This window comes from Bufo gargarizans, chromosome 1 (assembly GCF_014858855.1).
Source record: "Bufo gargarizans isolate SCDJY-AF-19 chromosome 1, ASM1485885v1, whole genome shotgun sequence".
NCBI classification, from domain to species: Eukaryota; Metazoa; Chordata; class Amphibia; order Anura; family Bufonidae; genus Bufo; species Bufo gargarizans.
In genome coordinates, this window is record NC_058080.1 from 600,226,908 (window position 1) to 600,241,599 (window position 14,692).

Here is a 14,692-nt window from a genome sequence, read left to right on the forward strand (position 1 = left end):
TTGCCTATGCTAGCATATCCTACATAGTGCAATAACCTTGCTGAGTGGAACTGAACTCCATACCGACCAAACTCTGCTTCATCGATTTCCGCCATTCCGACTAATTCGATTGGATTATATCATCGACCAACAAACCATCTCCCTGGTCACTCACGTGGGACGCCACGTAGATCGAGCCGAGGGTTCACTCTGAAAGAGGAGGCAGTAAAGTAATACGAGTCGAAGGCGTGATATTCACCATCTGGAAGCGCTGTTTGAGCGCAAAGTTTTTTCCATTGGGGATCGCAAAGAGGACATTCCTTTGAACCATCCAGGTTCCTACTACTGGTAAAACAGTATATAATTACACGATTATTCGATAGTCAAACTTTCGAGTGCTAAAATCGTACGATTTTTGCAGACAGGCGCTAATATTGTAAACAAGAGGTCCTATTTATTTGGAGTACTCCAGCTATACAGATGTATGAGTGAGCTCCGCATTATATGTATCTATATATATATATATATATATATATATATATATATATATATATTTACGCTGATATGCTGACATGAAACAAGGTTATGTTTAATATTTTAACATTTTATTAGGATAAAATTTATGCATGCAAAAATACTGTGAGCCAGCTTGTTTGATTGTTTATTGAAATATATTTTTGCACTATGAATTGCAGGATAAGTATATCTTGCCTGGAAAGCTAACTGGAATTGATTTATCTTCCCTTAATATGTTACCTCAACAGCGATAGCTATTTGCCTTAACCAAAGGTCAATATAATGATATGTAAAGATTTGCAGATAATGAAAAGTACTTTGAATGCAATAGCTTTTCTTATATTTACTACATTTTTTTCCCCTCATTTTTACATTTGTATCGTCTGTTATTTGTAATTTACTGTGCAACAACACAATCACCCTGATTCTGTTTTACTGCAGAGATTATATATTGAACATGCAATGCAAGTTCAATGCATTAATATTAGTGTTGGTCGAGCACCAAAGTGCTCGAGTAGAACACTTCGGGATGCTCGGGTGCTCTACCAAGCACAATGGAAATCAAATAAACCAGGCACAGCATTAAACCAGCCACCCCCTGCTCTGAAGAGGGGAGAGTGTCTGGTTTATATTAAAAGGTCAGAAATGGAAACCCCACTGAAATGGTTCAGAAACAGCATGGGGAGGATGTCTGGATGCATCTTGGACTCCCAGGTCGCTGCTGGTAACGATGTTGTCTGAGTAGTATGCCACTTTTACAGACTCACAATAATACGCACAAAACCGAAGATAAAATCGATTTTAGAGGAAAAATTGTTAGGAAATATTCTTTTATGTATATTTACTTGTATATAAAGTGCAAGTGCTGCCAAAAATTACAAGGAAGAGGCACTCCGATACAACCTGTATATCAAATAAAGGAGGGCCTCATTCACATTGTGGTACAAAACACGACCGCTGGATGACACTGGCAGCTCTGGCCTTTTGCTCTGACTACTGCTACCACCCCTCCTCCTTCTGCTGCTACTTCTGCCAGCTCCAGAAATATTTCTGCCACTGTCACCTTCCCTTGGAAGGCCCTGGCACCTGTCTGTCAGACATGCTGTACAGTAACAGTAGCAGTAAGTGTAAAATAGCAGTAGTATTAGACCAATTTTTCACTCCAATTAGAGAAGCAAGGTCTAATGGAATTAATTATGTATAAAACAATGTAAACACCCCAAAATCAGTAGTATTAGAATGCTATTTCACCCCAATTACAGAATCAAGGCCTAATGGTGGAATTACTTATCTAGAACGCAAGGTGTAAAACATGAAAAATTGAGTGCTATTTTACCCCAATTACAGAATCAAGGCCTAATGAAATTTCTTATCTATAATACAAGGTGTAAAACCAAAAATGTGAAAAAATTTGCTATTTCACCCCAAATACAGAATAAAGGCATTATAGAATTACGTGTGTATAAAACAATGTGGACACCACAATAGCAGTAGTATTAGACAGTAGTGATGGACGAACATCTGCTGGGACTGTTTGCGATCGCCCGAACGCGATCAAATGTTCGCGAGCCGCAGGTTTGAGGCGGATCCTATTCATTTTAATGGCAGGTGAACCTGAAAAACCTCCAGGTCATATTTGAAGCCACAAAATACTTACTAGATGTGCACACATAGTCCCACAACATGGATACTGACATACCAGAAGTATTAAGCGAATCTGCGATCTACAAGCATTATTTTTTTATATGCAAAATTTCGGCAAAGTATTAATCGCAAGAGCACATGTGCTAGGAAGGCGTGGCCTACAGCAACTGGTTTGCACAGACTAGAAATTAAATGAATGCGATGGTTGGAACCAAGTTCAGCGACGAAGAGGAAGAACTACTGGTGACTGTAGGTAATCTTACATTAAAGTAGTGTATTTGATTACATTTCACAAAGAGTGTTTCGCCAGTGCGAACTTCTGCGATTCTAATTTTTCTTAAGTGCACTCAACTTCACATTTTATAAGGTCTCACTAGATATTAGTGATTGTTGCACTAAGTATTCCTGTGACATCACACCCAGTATGTTAGTAGCATATTTGTATGGAAAGCAGAGAAATATATTTCACATGCACATTGCACATCCATTGTCATGCCGCACACTATATACCACACACACACTATATACCGCACACACACAGACATACACTATATACCGCACACACACAGACACACACTATATACCGCACACATACACAGAGTCTATATAAAAAAGGTCAAAGATTTGAGCAGCTCTCACCTGCCGAGGATTCCACTGTGTAGCACGGAACAACTCCTTCACCCGAATCAGGAGAAATACGAAGTATGAAGAAAAAAAAGGGATTTTGTCCAGCTTGTAGTTGTGGTAATCCAAAGGCTTTATTCAATAATCACATGAGTATAAAATCCAGGTACAAGAAAGCAGGTCTACATGTTTCGGGCACAATTCAATTTTAGCCCTTACTATAGATTATAATTTGTGTCCTATTGGTCAGGACTCCGGAGAAGCTTTCTTTGTTAGCTACCACCAGTATTTGCTGGTTCATTTAGAGTTACCCAGGGTCCATCACGGGGAGGCAAACCAGCTGTACACCCCATACTGTACCGTCACTTCACTAGACAGGTACATCTCTACTTAGCTGGACAATATCTGATAGCTCAGACCCCACCCACATACAGTCGTAATACAATTCCATCTTCTAACCGTAACAGTAAGGCCGCATGCACGCGGGCGTGTTTTTTCACAACTACGGACCGTAAAAACCCGGGCTGCTGTCCTGCAGAGTGCACGGCGTCATTGGTTGCTAACTCGCTATGACGCTGTGCGCTTCTTGCCACCACCGCTGTACACTAATACACTTGTATAGATCATACAAGTGTATCACAGTACAGCGGTGGTGGCCAGAAGTGCAAGGAGTCATAGCAACCAATGACGCCATGCGCTTGTCCAATCTGCAGGACGGCAGGACGGGTTTGTACGTTCCGTAGTTGTGAAAAAACACGCCCGTGTGCAGACATCCTAAATGTAATATTTCCACTTCAAAGACAAATACTTTTTGCAGTTTACTTGAGTAAATTATTTTCAATACTATTATTGTTAAAAATTGGGATTATATGCTTGCATTTTTATCCTGCAGCGGATGTTAGGGCGGGGATACGATCGCACCCGGTCCCACGCCAAGAATCAGCGAATTGCGCGGGAGCTGGCATTTGAGATCTGGCGCAAAACAGGTCTCAAACACCGACGTCTGGCCATCATTAAAAAATGGTCAGACATGAAGCGCAGACACCCCCAGTTTATAAAAATAATTCGGGATGAAAAATGCCCAGGTAGATGTGTAAATAACTTTTGTATGTTTTGGTAACACTCTGTAATGTATGCAGTGCTAAGAAAAATAATTCAGCCCCCTTGACTTTGTTCTATTTTTTGTTGTCTCACATCCTGGAATTAACATGGATTGTTTGAGATTTGCATCATTTAATTTGCAGAACATGCTTAGACCTTTTTTTAAATTGGTTAATTGTAAAGCATACAACAAATTGGACAAAATAACAGAAAAGGTCAATGTGCATAACTATTCATCCCCCTAAAGTCAATACTTAGTAAAGCCACCTTTTGTGGCAATCACAGCTCCAAGTTGTTTGGATAAGCCTCTATGAGCTTGCCACATCTTACCACTGGGATTTTTGCCCATTCCTTCTTGCAAAACTGCTCCAGCTCCTTCCAATTGGATGGTTTGTGCTTGTGAACAGCAATCTTTAAGTCAGACCACAGATTTTCTATTGGATTGAGATCTGGGATGTGACTAGGCCATTCCAACACATTTATATGTTTACCCTTAAACCACTCAAGTGTTGCTTTAGCAGTGTGTTTGGGGTCATAGTCCGGCTGGAAGGTGAACCTCTGTCCAAGCCTTCTGTGATTACAGAAGTTCCTATTCCCTCCATTCGGAGAAGGCGAACGGCGGAGGCCGTGGAGGTGGTGGAGGTTGAGGAGGAAGAGGAGGAGGAGGTCGGACCCTCCCAGCCTATTGAGCCATCCGCACTAGATGTGGGAGAAGTGAAAGAGGTGGAGGTGGAAAGTGCTGGACCCTCCAGCACCGCCCCATCTCAGGACTCGGAGGCGATCATCAGCCCCCGCCAGGAGGGTAAATATGTGCATATAGGAATATGATTATGTATCCATAACATGTACATAAACATTAAAATTGCCAACAATGAGGGGACAACATACACTATAGTAATACAAAAAAAGATAGTAATACAAAAAAAGAACACTGGACAATAACTCTTTAATCTACATTAAAACCATTCACTTAACAAATAAATAATATTAAACTCTATAGAACTATTACTAACTAGCAAGCAAAATAATATTATATTGTACTGAAATATCACAAACTAATAAACTATATAATCATCATAAATATCTCTAACTAACGTATTGAGATTTAAATCGTCATTTGGGCCCAGTTCCAGGTAGTCACGGACTGGAGCAATATTGATATGGAGTTATTTTGTAGGCACTTCGCCAGCTTGAAGTCCCCGGTGTGCGCCACATGTCAGTCTCCTGCTCATACTACCACCTGGTGCCCATTGGCTGACCTCACAGCTGCCCCCAGTACCTCCAGAGGTGGGATCAACCCGGGTCCTAGCCAGCAGTCAACCCAGTTTGACAAGCTGGGGAGACCCATTCATTACTTGGGAAAAGCCCAGCTCTGCAATAACTTTAACTATGCTGTCTGCAATTTCAGCCAGTGCAGGCTCCTGCATATCTGTGCAAGTGAGCTGGAGAAGGGCTTCATAATTGGTCCTTTCCAGTCCTCTCCTTTTTGCACATGGAGGGTGAGCCCGGTGGGGGTGGTGCAGGGAAAATACTCCAATAAATTTTGTTTGATTTATGACTTGTCTGCTCCACATTCTTCCCATGTTCCAAGTCTTAACTCATTGATTCCGTCTGAGGAATTTTCGTTGAAGTATACTTCCGTAGAACAGGCTATCCAGGTCATTCTACAGACAGGCAGGGGTGCTTGGCTGTCCAAAGCAGATGTCTCTGATGCGTTCAAACTGCTGCCCATTAGCCCATCTCTCTGGCAGTGGCATGGCATCAAATGCAGAGATGCTTACTATTTCGCCACCAAGTTGACGTTTGGTTCCAAGAGTAGCCCAGTCTGTTTGATAAGTTAGCGCAGGCTCTGGAATGGATTTTGTTGGAAGTACGGGGTTGCCAGAATGTCATTCACTACCTGGATGATTTTCTGTTGATAGAAGAACTCTCACTGGCGCCTGTTGACTTGCAGGTTCTCTTGCAAGTTTTCAAGGAGTTAAACATTCCGGTGGCTGCCCACAAAACAGAAGGGCCTGCGCAGGTTGTCACGTTCTTGGGGATCTCCCTGGATTCACGCGACATGTCGACCAGTCTGCCACAAGACAAACTCGACAGGATCAAGTCAGGTGTCCGTTCCTTGCTCACGTCTCAGGTTTGCACCAAGAGAGAATTGCAGTCTCTGTTGGGTATGTTAAACTTTGCCATGAGGATCATTCCTCAGGGTAGGTCATTTATTTCTAGATTGTTAGTCTTACTCCAACAGACCAGTGATTTGGACGCATCAGTGCATCTTAATGCCAACACCCGAGCAGATCTGTTCATGTGGGACAGATTTCTCAGCGGGTGGAATGGCATTTCCATGTTTATTCCAAGGGCCACGTCTGATTCTCCACACGTATTTTCAGAAGCAGCTGCCTCGATAGGTTTCGCGGCCATATTTGGCTCACATTGGTTCGCCGGCTCATGGCCCACGCATGTACTACAGATGCCGGGGGTTTCTCAGATGTTGGCATTGTTCGAGATCTATTCTATAGTAGCAGCTGCTTTAGTTTGGGGGCATAGGTGGTCGGGTCACACGGTGGTTTTCCACACTGACAACATGGCGACTGCAGAGATCATTAACAAGGGTAGATCTAAATCGGTACTCATCATGTCTTTCATGCGTAGGTTGACCTGGATAGCCCTGGAACAGGGGTTTCATTTTCATGCCCTGTTTTTGGACGGGGTCAGCAATATTGCAGCTGATGCTTTATCTCGTTTTGATTTTTCACGCTTTTTCTTACAGAACACAGAAGCAGACTCAGTGGGCACCCCGGTACCGGACTGGCGGCTGCTGGTCTTGGACTAGACTCTCTGATGGTGGTCGCCAGTTCACTCATTACAAAGTCTTTGTCGACCAGTACATTGAGGTCATACCGCCGAGCGTGGGTGGTTTTCTTAGACTTCCAGTTGGTATATCCTAGGGGTGACACTGGTCAGGTCAAGTATATGGTGGCTTTCGTGTCTTATTGTCACTCGGTATTGGCTTTATCCTACAACACCAGTAGGCTATATTTAGCTGGGGTGCAGCATTTTTTGGCACTTCAAGAGCCAGACAGACCCTCTATATTTTCAGCTCACCCAATCAAGGCCATCCTCAGAGGCATTCAGAAAAGTCAGGTCACGGTCAAGTCGGTCCGTCAACCGGTTACGGGGGACACGTTTCGTAGCCTGTCGGAAGTCCTCACATTGTCACCATTCGGAGTCCTTCCCAGCCTGGTGATCAAGGCAGCAATGTACTTGGCGTTTTACGGGTTTTTAAGACCAGGTGAAGTGACACAGGCCAGACAAGGGGCGGTGGCTCTCCGCAAGGGAGATTTAGTCAGGATGGGCAGTAACTTTCATTTGCAGTTGCCTCACAACAAAACAAGGCAGGTAGGTCCCGGCCATGTAGTTAAGTTCTTCCAGACCACAAACGCATGGTGTCCAGTGACAGTCTTGGACAACCTCTTGCTGGCCCTTAGTCTTCACAGCCCCACCGACCCGTTACTTCCATTTCCTGTTGGTCCACTGACGTCCAGCCAGTTCATCAAACATATTCGCATCCTGTTGACCAGTGTAGGATTGAATCCGGCTCAATTCTCGGGGCATTCTTTCCGCATCGGTGCGGCATCCGCAGCGTCCAAGCATGGAGTTCGTGCGCATATCATCAAACACTTGGGGCGCTGGCGCTCGGGGTGCTTTGTACGGTATATCACGGAGCCACAAGCAGAGCTGGTCCAAGCATTCAGTATGTTGGCAGAGTAGCACGTCAGGCCAATCCTTCCCTCACTGGTGGGTTTTGCCCCCTTTTTCAGGCATACCGACCTAGTGAGGCCAAGGCACACCTCAGGCCAATTAGGTAGGGGGGTGGTGGTTGGGCATCTTCCACTAGTCAGGTCCTGACTACAAGCGTTAAGGCTGGCCGCAGGCTAGCCTGGATTTGTGGGAGGGGCCAGTACCTGTCTTAAGCGGTCCGCCTCTCCCAGGCAGCACGTCTGCATTCGGACGTCCCCTGCCCACCCATTCTTCATTCAGTCATTCAATGTCATGGTCTTACCTTCTTGCTGTTCTCCTTCGTTTGACATGTGCTGGCGGCCATCTTGGTTTCTGGGTTTCTTGTAGCCTCCCACCCTGCGGCTTCTCCTTCCCACTGGGAGGAGCTGGATGCCTAGCTCATATATATATAGGAGGTCTGTGGCTTCAGTTCCTTGCTTGGTCCTCCTGTGTTCACATGCTTCTAAGACTGCTGCTGCTTCTGGTTCCTGATCCTGGCTTCGTCTGACTACCCTGCTGGTTCCTGATCCAGGCTTCGTCTGACTACCCTTCTGGTTCCTGACCTCTGGCTTCGCAAGACCCTGCTTTGGTTTAGCCATCCGTTTGGACTTTTGCCTGACAGCTTGATTTTCAATAAAGCCTTCTTATTTCCACTTATCTCTTGTTGTACGTCTGGTTCATGGTTCCATGACATTAGGACCAAGCCATGAATTCTGACGGTACAGGGCCATCCTCGCTACCTACGCTGGTTGCCAGACTTGATCAGCAGGATCACCAGTTGGGTCGGTTCGCTGTAGCGTTGCAAACCCTGCTTGAACGCACGGCTCATTTAGCTTCCGTTGCCGATGGGTCGGTTGTCGCTCCTGGGCCCGCTCCTACTGCCGCTCCGGTTGTTGCGCCAGAGTCTACTCCGACACCTGTTGCTGCGCCTGCGGTGTTTCGGGGTATGACCGGTTCTGCCCCCCTTCCACAGCGCTTTGGGGGAGAGCCAACTCAGTGCCGAGGTTTCCTTAACCAGGTGGGCATTTATTTCGAGTTGCTGCCACATGCCTTTCCTACTGAGAGATCAAAGGTGGGCTTCTTGATCTCGCTGCTCTCGGACAGGGCCTTGGCCTGGGCCAGCCCTTTATGGGAGAACAACAATCCGGTGGTTGCCGAGTTTTCCGGTTTTGTTGCTTCTCTTCGGAAGGTATTCGATGTGCCGGCTCGTGCTGTCTCTGCTGCGAAGCTCCTTATGTCCATCAGACAGGGTTCACGATCCGTAGCTGAATACGCCATTGAGTTTCGTACCCTGGCAGCAGAGGTGGGCTGGAATAATGAGGCTCTGGTCGCTGCTTTCTCTCATGGTCTCTCGGATGCCTTGAAGGATGAGGTTGCAGCTAAGGACCTACCAGTGGAGCTCGAGTCTCTTATTTCTTTCCTGATTTTGATTGACACCAGACTCAGGGAGAGACCTTCCTTTAAGGAGAGCCTGCGGAGGTCTTCTAACAGATTGGCGCCTACGTTTGCTGTCCACGCTCGCACCTGAGATCCTGTCGGGGGCAGATCTTGGGTGGAGTCTCCTCGTCCCCGGTTTCCCGTGTTGACAAACCACTGATTACTGTTGTCCTCTCCTGGGTCGGGGGCTCGGTGACGACCCAGGCGTTGGTGGACTCTGGTGCTGGTGGTTTGTTCATTGATAGTGTGTTCGCTGCCGCCAATTCCATTCCTCTGCAGCCTCGAGGTTCCCCACTGGCTCTTGAGGCGATAGACGGCAGACCCCTTCTGCCGCCACACGTGACTCATGAGACCCTTCCAGTGGGGATGGCCATTGGTGCCGTTCACAGAGAGTCGGTCTGTCTCCAGGTTATTTCGTCTCCACACTACTCGGTGGTCTTGGGGTACCCCTGGCTCCAGAAGCATAATCCGACTTTCGATTGGAGATCGGCCGAGATCCTCTCGTGGTCACAGCAGTGTGGGGCTAGTTGCATCCATGGGTCTGTCAAGTTGCTGTGTACTTCCTCGGACTCTCTGTTGCCTCCTGAATACGAGGAGTACCGGGATGTATTCGATAAGGTGCGTGCGGTTGCCCTACCTCCGCACCGCCCATACGATTGTGCCATAGAGTTACAATCTGGTGCCGTTCCTCCTCGTGGCAAGGTCTATCCACTGTCGGTAGCGGAGAATGAGGCCATGGAGGAGTACGTGAGGGAGGCGCTTTCACGCGGACACATTTGCAAATCCTCGTCCCCGGCAGGGGCTGGATTTTTCTTTGTGAAAAAGAAGGGCGGTGAGTTTAGGCCTTGCATCGATTACAGGGGTCTCAATCGCATCACGATCAAGAACGCTTACCCGATACCCTTGATTTCCGAGCTGTTCGATCGCCTCAAAGGGGCCACGGTCTTTACCAAACTCGACCTGAGGGCGGCATATAACCTGGTAAGGATCAAGGCGGGCGATGAGTGGAAGACCGCGTTTAACACCAGGACCGGTCATTATGAATCCTTGGTTATGCCCTTTGGGTTGTGCAATGCGCCCGCAGTCTTCCAGGAATTCATCAACGATGTTTTCCGTGACCTGTTGCAGCAGTGTGTGGTGGTCTATTTGGATGACATCTTGGTATATTCTGAATCCATGGAGGCCCACATTCTGGATGTCAGACGAGTGTTGCAACGGTTACGAGAGAACAAGCTGTTCGGTAAGCTTGAGAAATGCGAATTTCACCGATCCCAGGTAACCTTCTTAGGTTACATCATTTCCGCTGAGGGGTTCTCCATGGATCCTGAGAAGGTTTCGGCTGTCTTACAGTGGCCCCAGTCCAGTGGTCTTCGTGCCCTGCAGCGCTTTTTGGGCTTCGCCAATTATTATCGGAAGTTCATCAGGGACTTTTCCATGCTAGCCAAGCCTCTCACGGATCTGACCAGGAAGGGCAGTAATCCCCAGGTCTGGCCGCTCGAGGCCATCCGAGCTTTTGAGGCTCTAAAGTCCGCCTTTGTGTCGGCTCCGATTCTGTCGCATCCCAACCCTGGGTTGCCTTTTGTCCTCGAGGTGGACGCGTCTGAGACGGGAGTAGGCGCCCTTCTGTCTCAGCGTAGAACACCAGAGGGTCCTCTGCTTCCTTGTGGGTTTTACTCCCGGAAACTGTCTTCCGCGGAGTGCAACTATCAGATTGGTGACAGGGAGTTATTGGCCATCGTGCAGGCCCTTAAAGAATGGAGGCACTTGCTCGAGGGCTCGGTGGTTCCGGTTCTCATCCTGACGGACCACAAGAATCTGACCTACCTCTCTGAGGCCAAGAGATTGACACCACGTCAGGCCAGATGGGCTCTGTTCTTGTCACGTTTTAATTACGTGGTCTCCTACCTACCCGGTTCCAAGAACATCAGAGCGGATGCCTTATCACGGCAGTACTCCGAGCTGTCCGGGGAGGAGTCGATTCCGACTTCGGTCATACCTCCGAATCAGATCCTGGCCGCCATTCGCACCAGCCTGACCTCTCCCCTGGGTGAGCAGATTTTGGCGGCTCAATCTGGTGCTCCCTCTGGGAGACCCAACGGCAGATGTTTTGTGCCTGAGGAGTTGCGCACTCGGTTGTTGCGAACCTACCATAACTCCAAGGCCGCGGGGCATCCTGGAAAGAATCAGCTGTCCTGGGCTGTTTCACGTCTGTTCTGGTGGCCTTCTCTACGTTCCGACATCGCCGCATATGTAGCGGCATGCTCCGTTTGTGCCCAGAGTAAGTCCCCTCGGCACCTTCCGTTGGGTCTTTTGCAACCCATAGCCACCGGGGAGCGTCCATGGTCACACCTGGGGATGGATTTCATTGTGGACCTCCCTGCATCCCGAGGCCATACGGTCATTCTCATGATTGTGGATCGGTTTTCCAAAATGTGCCACTGTGTTCCTCTCAAGAAGTTACCCTCTGCACAAGAGTTGGCCACGATTTTTGCCAGGGAGGTCTTCCGGTTGCACGGTTTGCCCAAGGAGATTGTGTCGGATCGGGGGAGTCAGTTTGTGTCCAGGTTCTGGCGCGCCTTTTGCTCCCAGTTGGGGATTCATCTCTCTTTCTCCTCGGCCTACCACCCTCAGCCCAATGGGGCCGCAGAACGATCCAATCAGGCCTTGGAGCAATTCCTTCGTTGCTATGTCTCCGATCACCAAGACAATTGGGTTGACCTCCTGCCTTGGGCTGAGTTTGCCAGGAACACGGCGGTGAACTCTTCCTCTGGGACGTCTCCCTTCATGGCCAATTATGGGTTCCAACCTGCCGTGTTACCGGAGGTATTCTCTCCCCAGGATATTCCGGCTGTGGAGGATCACCTTTCCGTCCTACGTGCTTCTTGGGTACAGATCCAGAGGTCCCTTGAGGTCTCTGCGCGGCGCCAGAGACTCCAGGCTGATCGCAGACGAGCGCCCGCTCCTTCCTACCAGGTCGGAGTCCGCGTATGGTTGTCCACCCGCAACCTCAACCTTCGAGTGCCCACTCCCAAGCTGGCGCCTCGCTTTGTTGGTCCCTTCTGAGTGCTTCGCAGGGTAAACCCGGTAGCCTATGCCCTTGCGCTTCCTCCTGGCATGCGGATCTCCAACGTGTTTCATGTCTCCCTGTTGAAGCCACTGGTGTGTAATCGTTTCACTTCCTCGGTTCCTCGGCCTCGTCCGGTCCAAGTGGGCAATCGTGAGGAGTATGAGGTGAGCAATATCCTGGACTCACGCCTGGTCCGCGGTCGGGTGCAGTTTTTGGTCCATTGGCGTGGTTATGGTCCAGAGGAGCGTTCCTGGGTTCCCTCCGCAGATGTCCATGCTCCTGCCTTGCTCCGAGCCTTCCACGCACGCTTCCCTCAGAAACCGTTCTTTACTCCGCGGAGGAGGGGCCCTTGAGGGGGAGGTACTGTCATGGTCTTACCTTCTTGCTGTTCTCCTTCGTTTGACATGTGCTGGCGGCCATCTTGGTTTCTGGGTTTCTTGTAGCCTCCCACCCTGCGGCTTCTCCTTCCCACTGGGAGGAGCTGGATGCCTAGCTCATATATATAGGAGGTCTGTGGCTTCAGTTCCTTGCTTGGTCCTCCTGTGTTCACATGCTTCTAAGACTGCTGCTGCTTCTGGTTCCTGATCCTGGCTTCGTCTGACTACCCTGCTGGTTCCTGATCCAGGCTTCGTCTGACTACCCTTCTGGTTCCTGACCTCTGGCTTCGCAAGACCCTGCTTTGGTTTAGCCATCCGTTTGGACTTTTGCCTGACAGCTTGATTTTCAATAAAGCCTTCTTATTTCCACTTATCTCTTGTTGTACGTCTGGTTCATGGTTCCATGACATTCAACCATCACATTCAGGGTATGCCCCCTTTTTCAGGCATACCGACCTAGTGAGGCCAAGGCACACCTCAGGCCAATTAGGTAGGGGGGTGGTGGTTGGGCATCTTCCACTCGTCAGGTCCTGACCACAAATATATATTTTTTAAAACAGTACTGAAGACATTAAAGGCCAAATTGGCCAAAATTCATAAGGAGCACCGCCAGGATATGCATCCATTCAGGAGCGGATGAAGGCCATGGAGAAGAGGCACCTCCAGGCCATGTAGGGGGTGCAGGAGATGCTCCTGCTATTGCAAAAGTTGCCTTAAATGTTTTATTTATTTTTTCTAATAAGTTATATTAATCGTTTATACAGTTATAATGTGTATTTTGGTTTTTATAATATTGCTCTGTTTTAGTGTAAATTCCAGTCAGCAAAATTAGGCATTCACAGGATAAAGAAGTAAGTGTCGGCCACTACAGGCCCAAAAAATTAGCCAACAGGCGTTCACCTGACAGCAAAGACCTTTGTATTCTGTGGCTGGCTGTACCTCTGTGGCTGGATGTACCTCCAGATGGGTCTGCTGAAAGAATGATCTCTTATCAGAAGTGACCAACACATCTACAAACCGCCCTCTTCTTGAAGGCGATGTTGTATTGGTACCCAAAACTGTTTCTCTGTGATGGAAATTCCTCTGCCAGCGTCTGCAAAATCAGTATGCAGCATTTCTCGAAGCAAGGCCTGGAAGGGCTGCATTCTGACAGCCCTCTGTGATGGTGGTAACATTTCCGCCATTCAGTACTGGTCCTTGCCATTTATGCTTTTTATACTGGGGTCCCTCTTAAAACACTGGAGCATTAAAGCCCCCATTTGCACTAAACTGGAAGCGGTGTAGTGGCCTGGTTCCTGCTCATCACCCAGGATAATGTCATCCTCGTTCTCCTCCCCCCATCCACAGACAACACCAGGGATCCCAGAAAGGTTTAAAGCATGCTCTTCTTGCTCCTCCTCATCGACCCCAGTACCATCCTCCTCTGACTCCTCTTCAGACTCCAGTTGTTGACTTGTCTCAGATGGAGTAGCCCCCACTGGGAATTCATCCAGCATTGCGACTTCCTCATCTTCCTGCTCCTCGATGGCTTGATCAATGACACAACGCAATGCACGCTCAAGAAAGAGGGCGTCAGGTACGATGTCACAGATTTTGCCCAGGCTTCTACTGACCAGTTTGGTGATCTCTTCAAATGGCCACAGAAGTCTGCATGCGTTGCACATGAGCAGCCACTGGCGCAGTAAATAAAAAAACAAGCTCCCCAGAACCTGTCCTGCCGCAGAGTTTGTACAGGTAATCGTTAACTGCATGTTTCTGCTGGAGCAGCCGATAAAGCATATACAAGGTTGAGTTCCATTGTGTCGGGCAGTCACAAATCAGATGTCTGACGGGCAGGTGGTGTCGCCGCTGAATGTCAGCAAGGCGAGCCATGGCCGTGTAAGATCTTCTGAAATCGCCAGAGATTTTCCTGGCCTGCCGCAAGACGTCCTGGACCCCGGGGTATTTGGCAACTAATCGCTGCTCAAGCAATTTCAGGACGAGTGCCATGCACAGCACGTGTGTCATTTTGCCGTGTTTCAGCAGATTGGCACCGTTGTTGGATGGAGTAGGAGGAGGAGAAGAAGAGGCAGGCCTGCATGCAATCCGTGGCCGTAACACCAAATCTACACGGGTGCCACGGGTTGCATGCTTGACGGCTGTCAGAAGGTTCACCCAGTGGGCAGTAAAA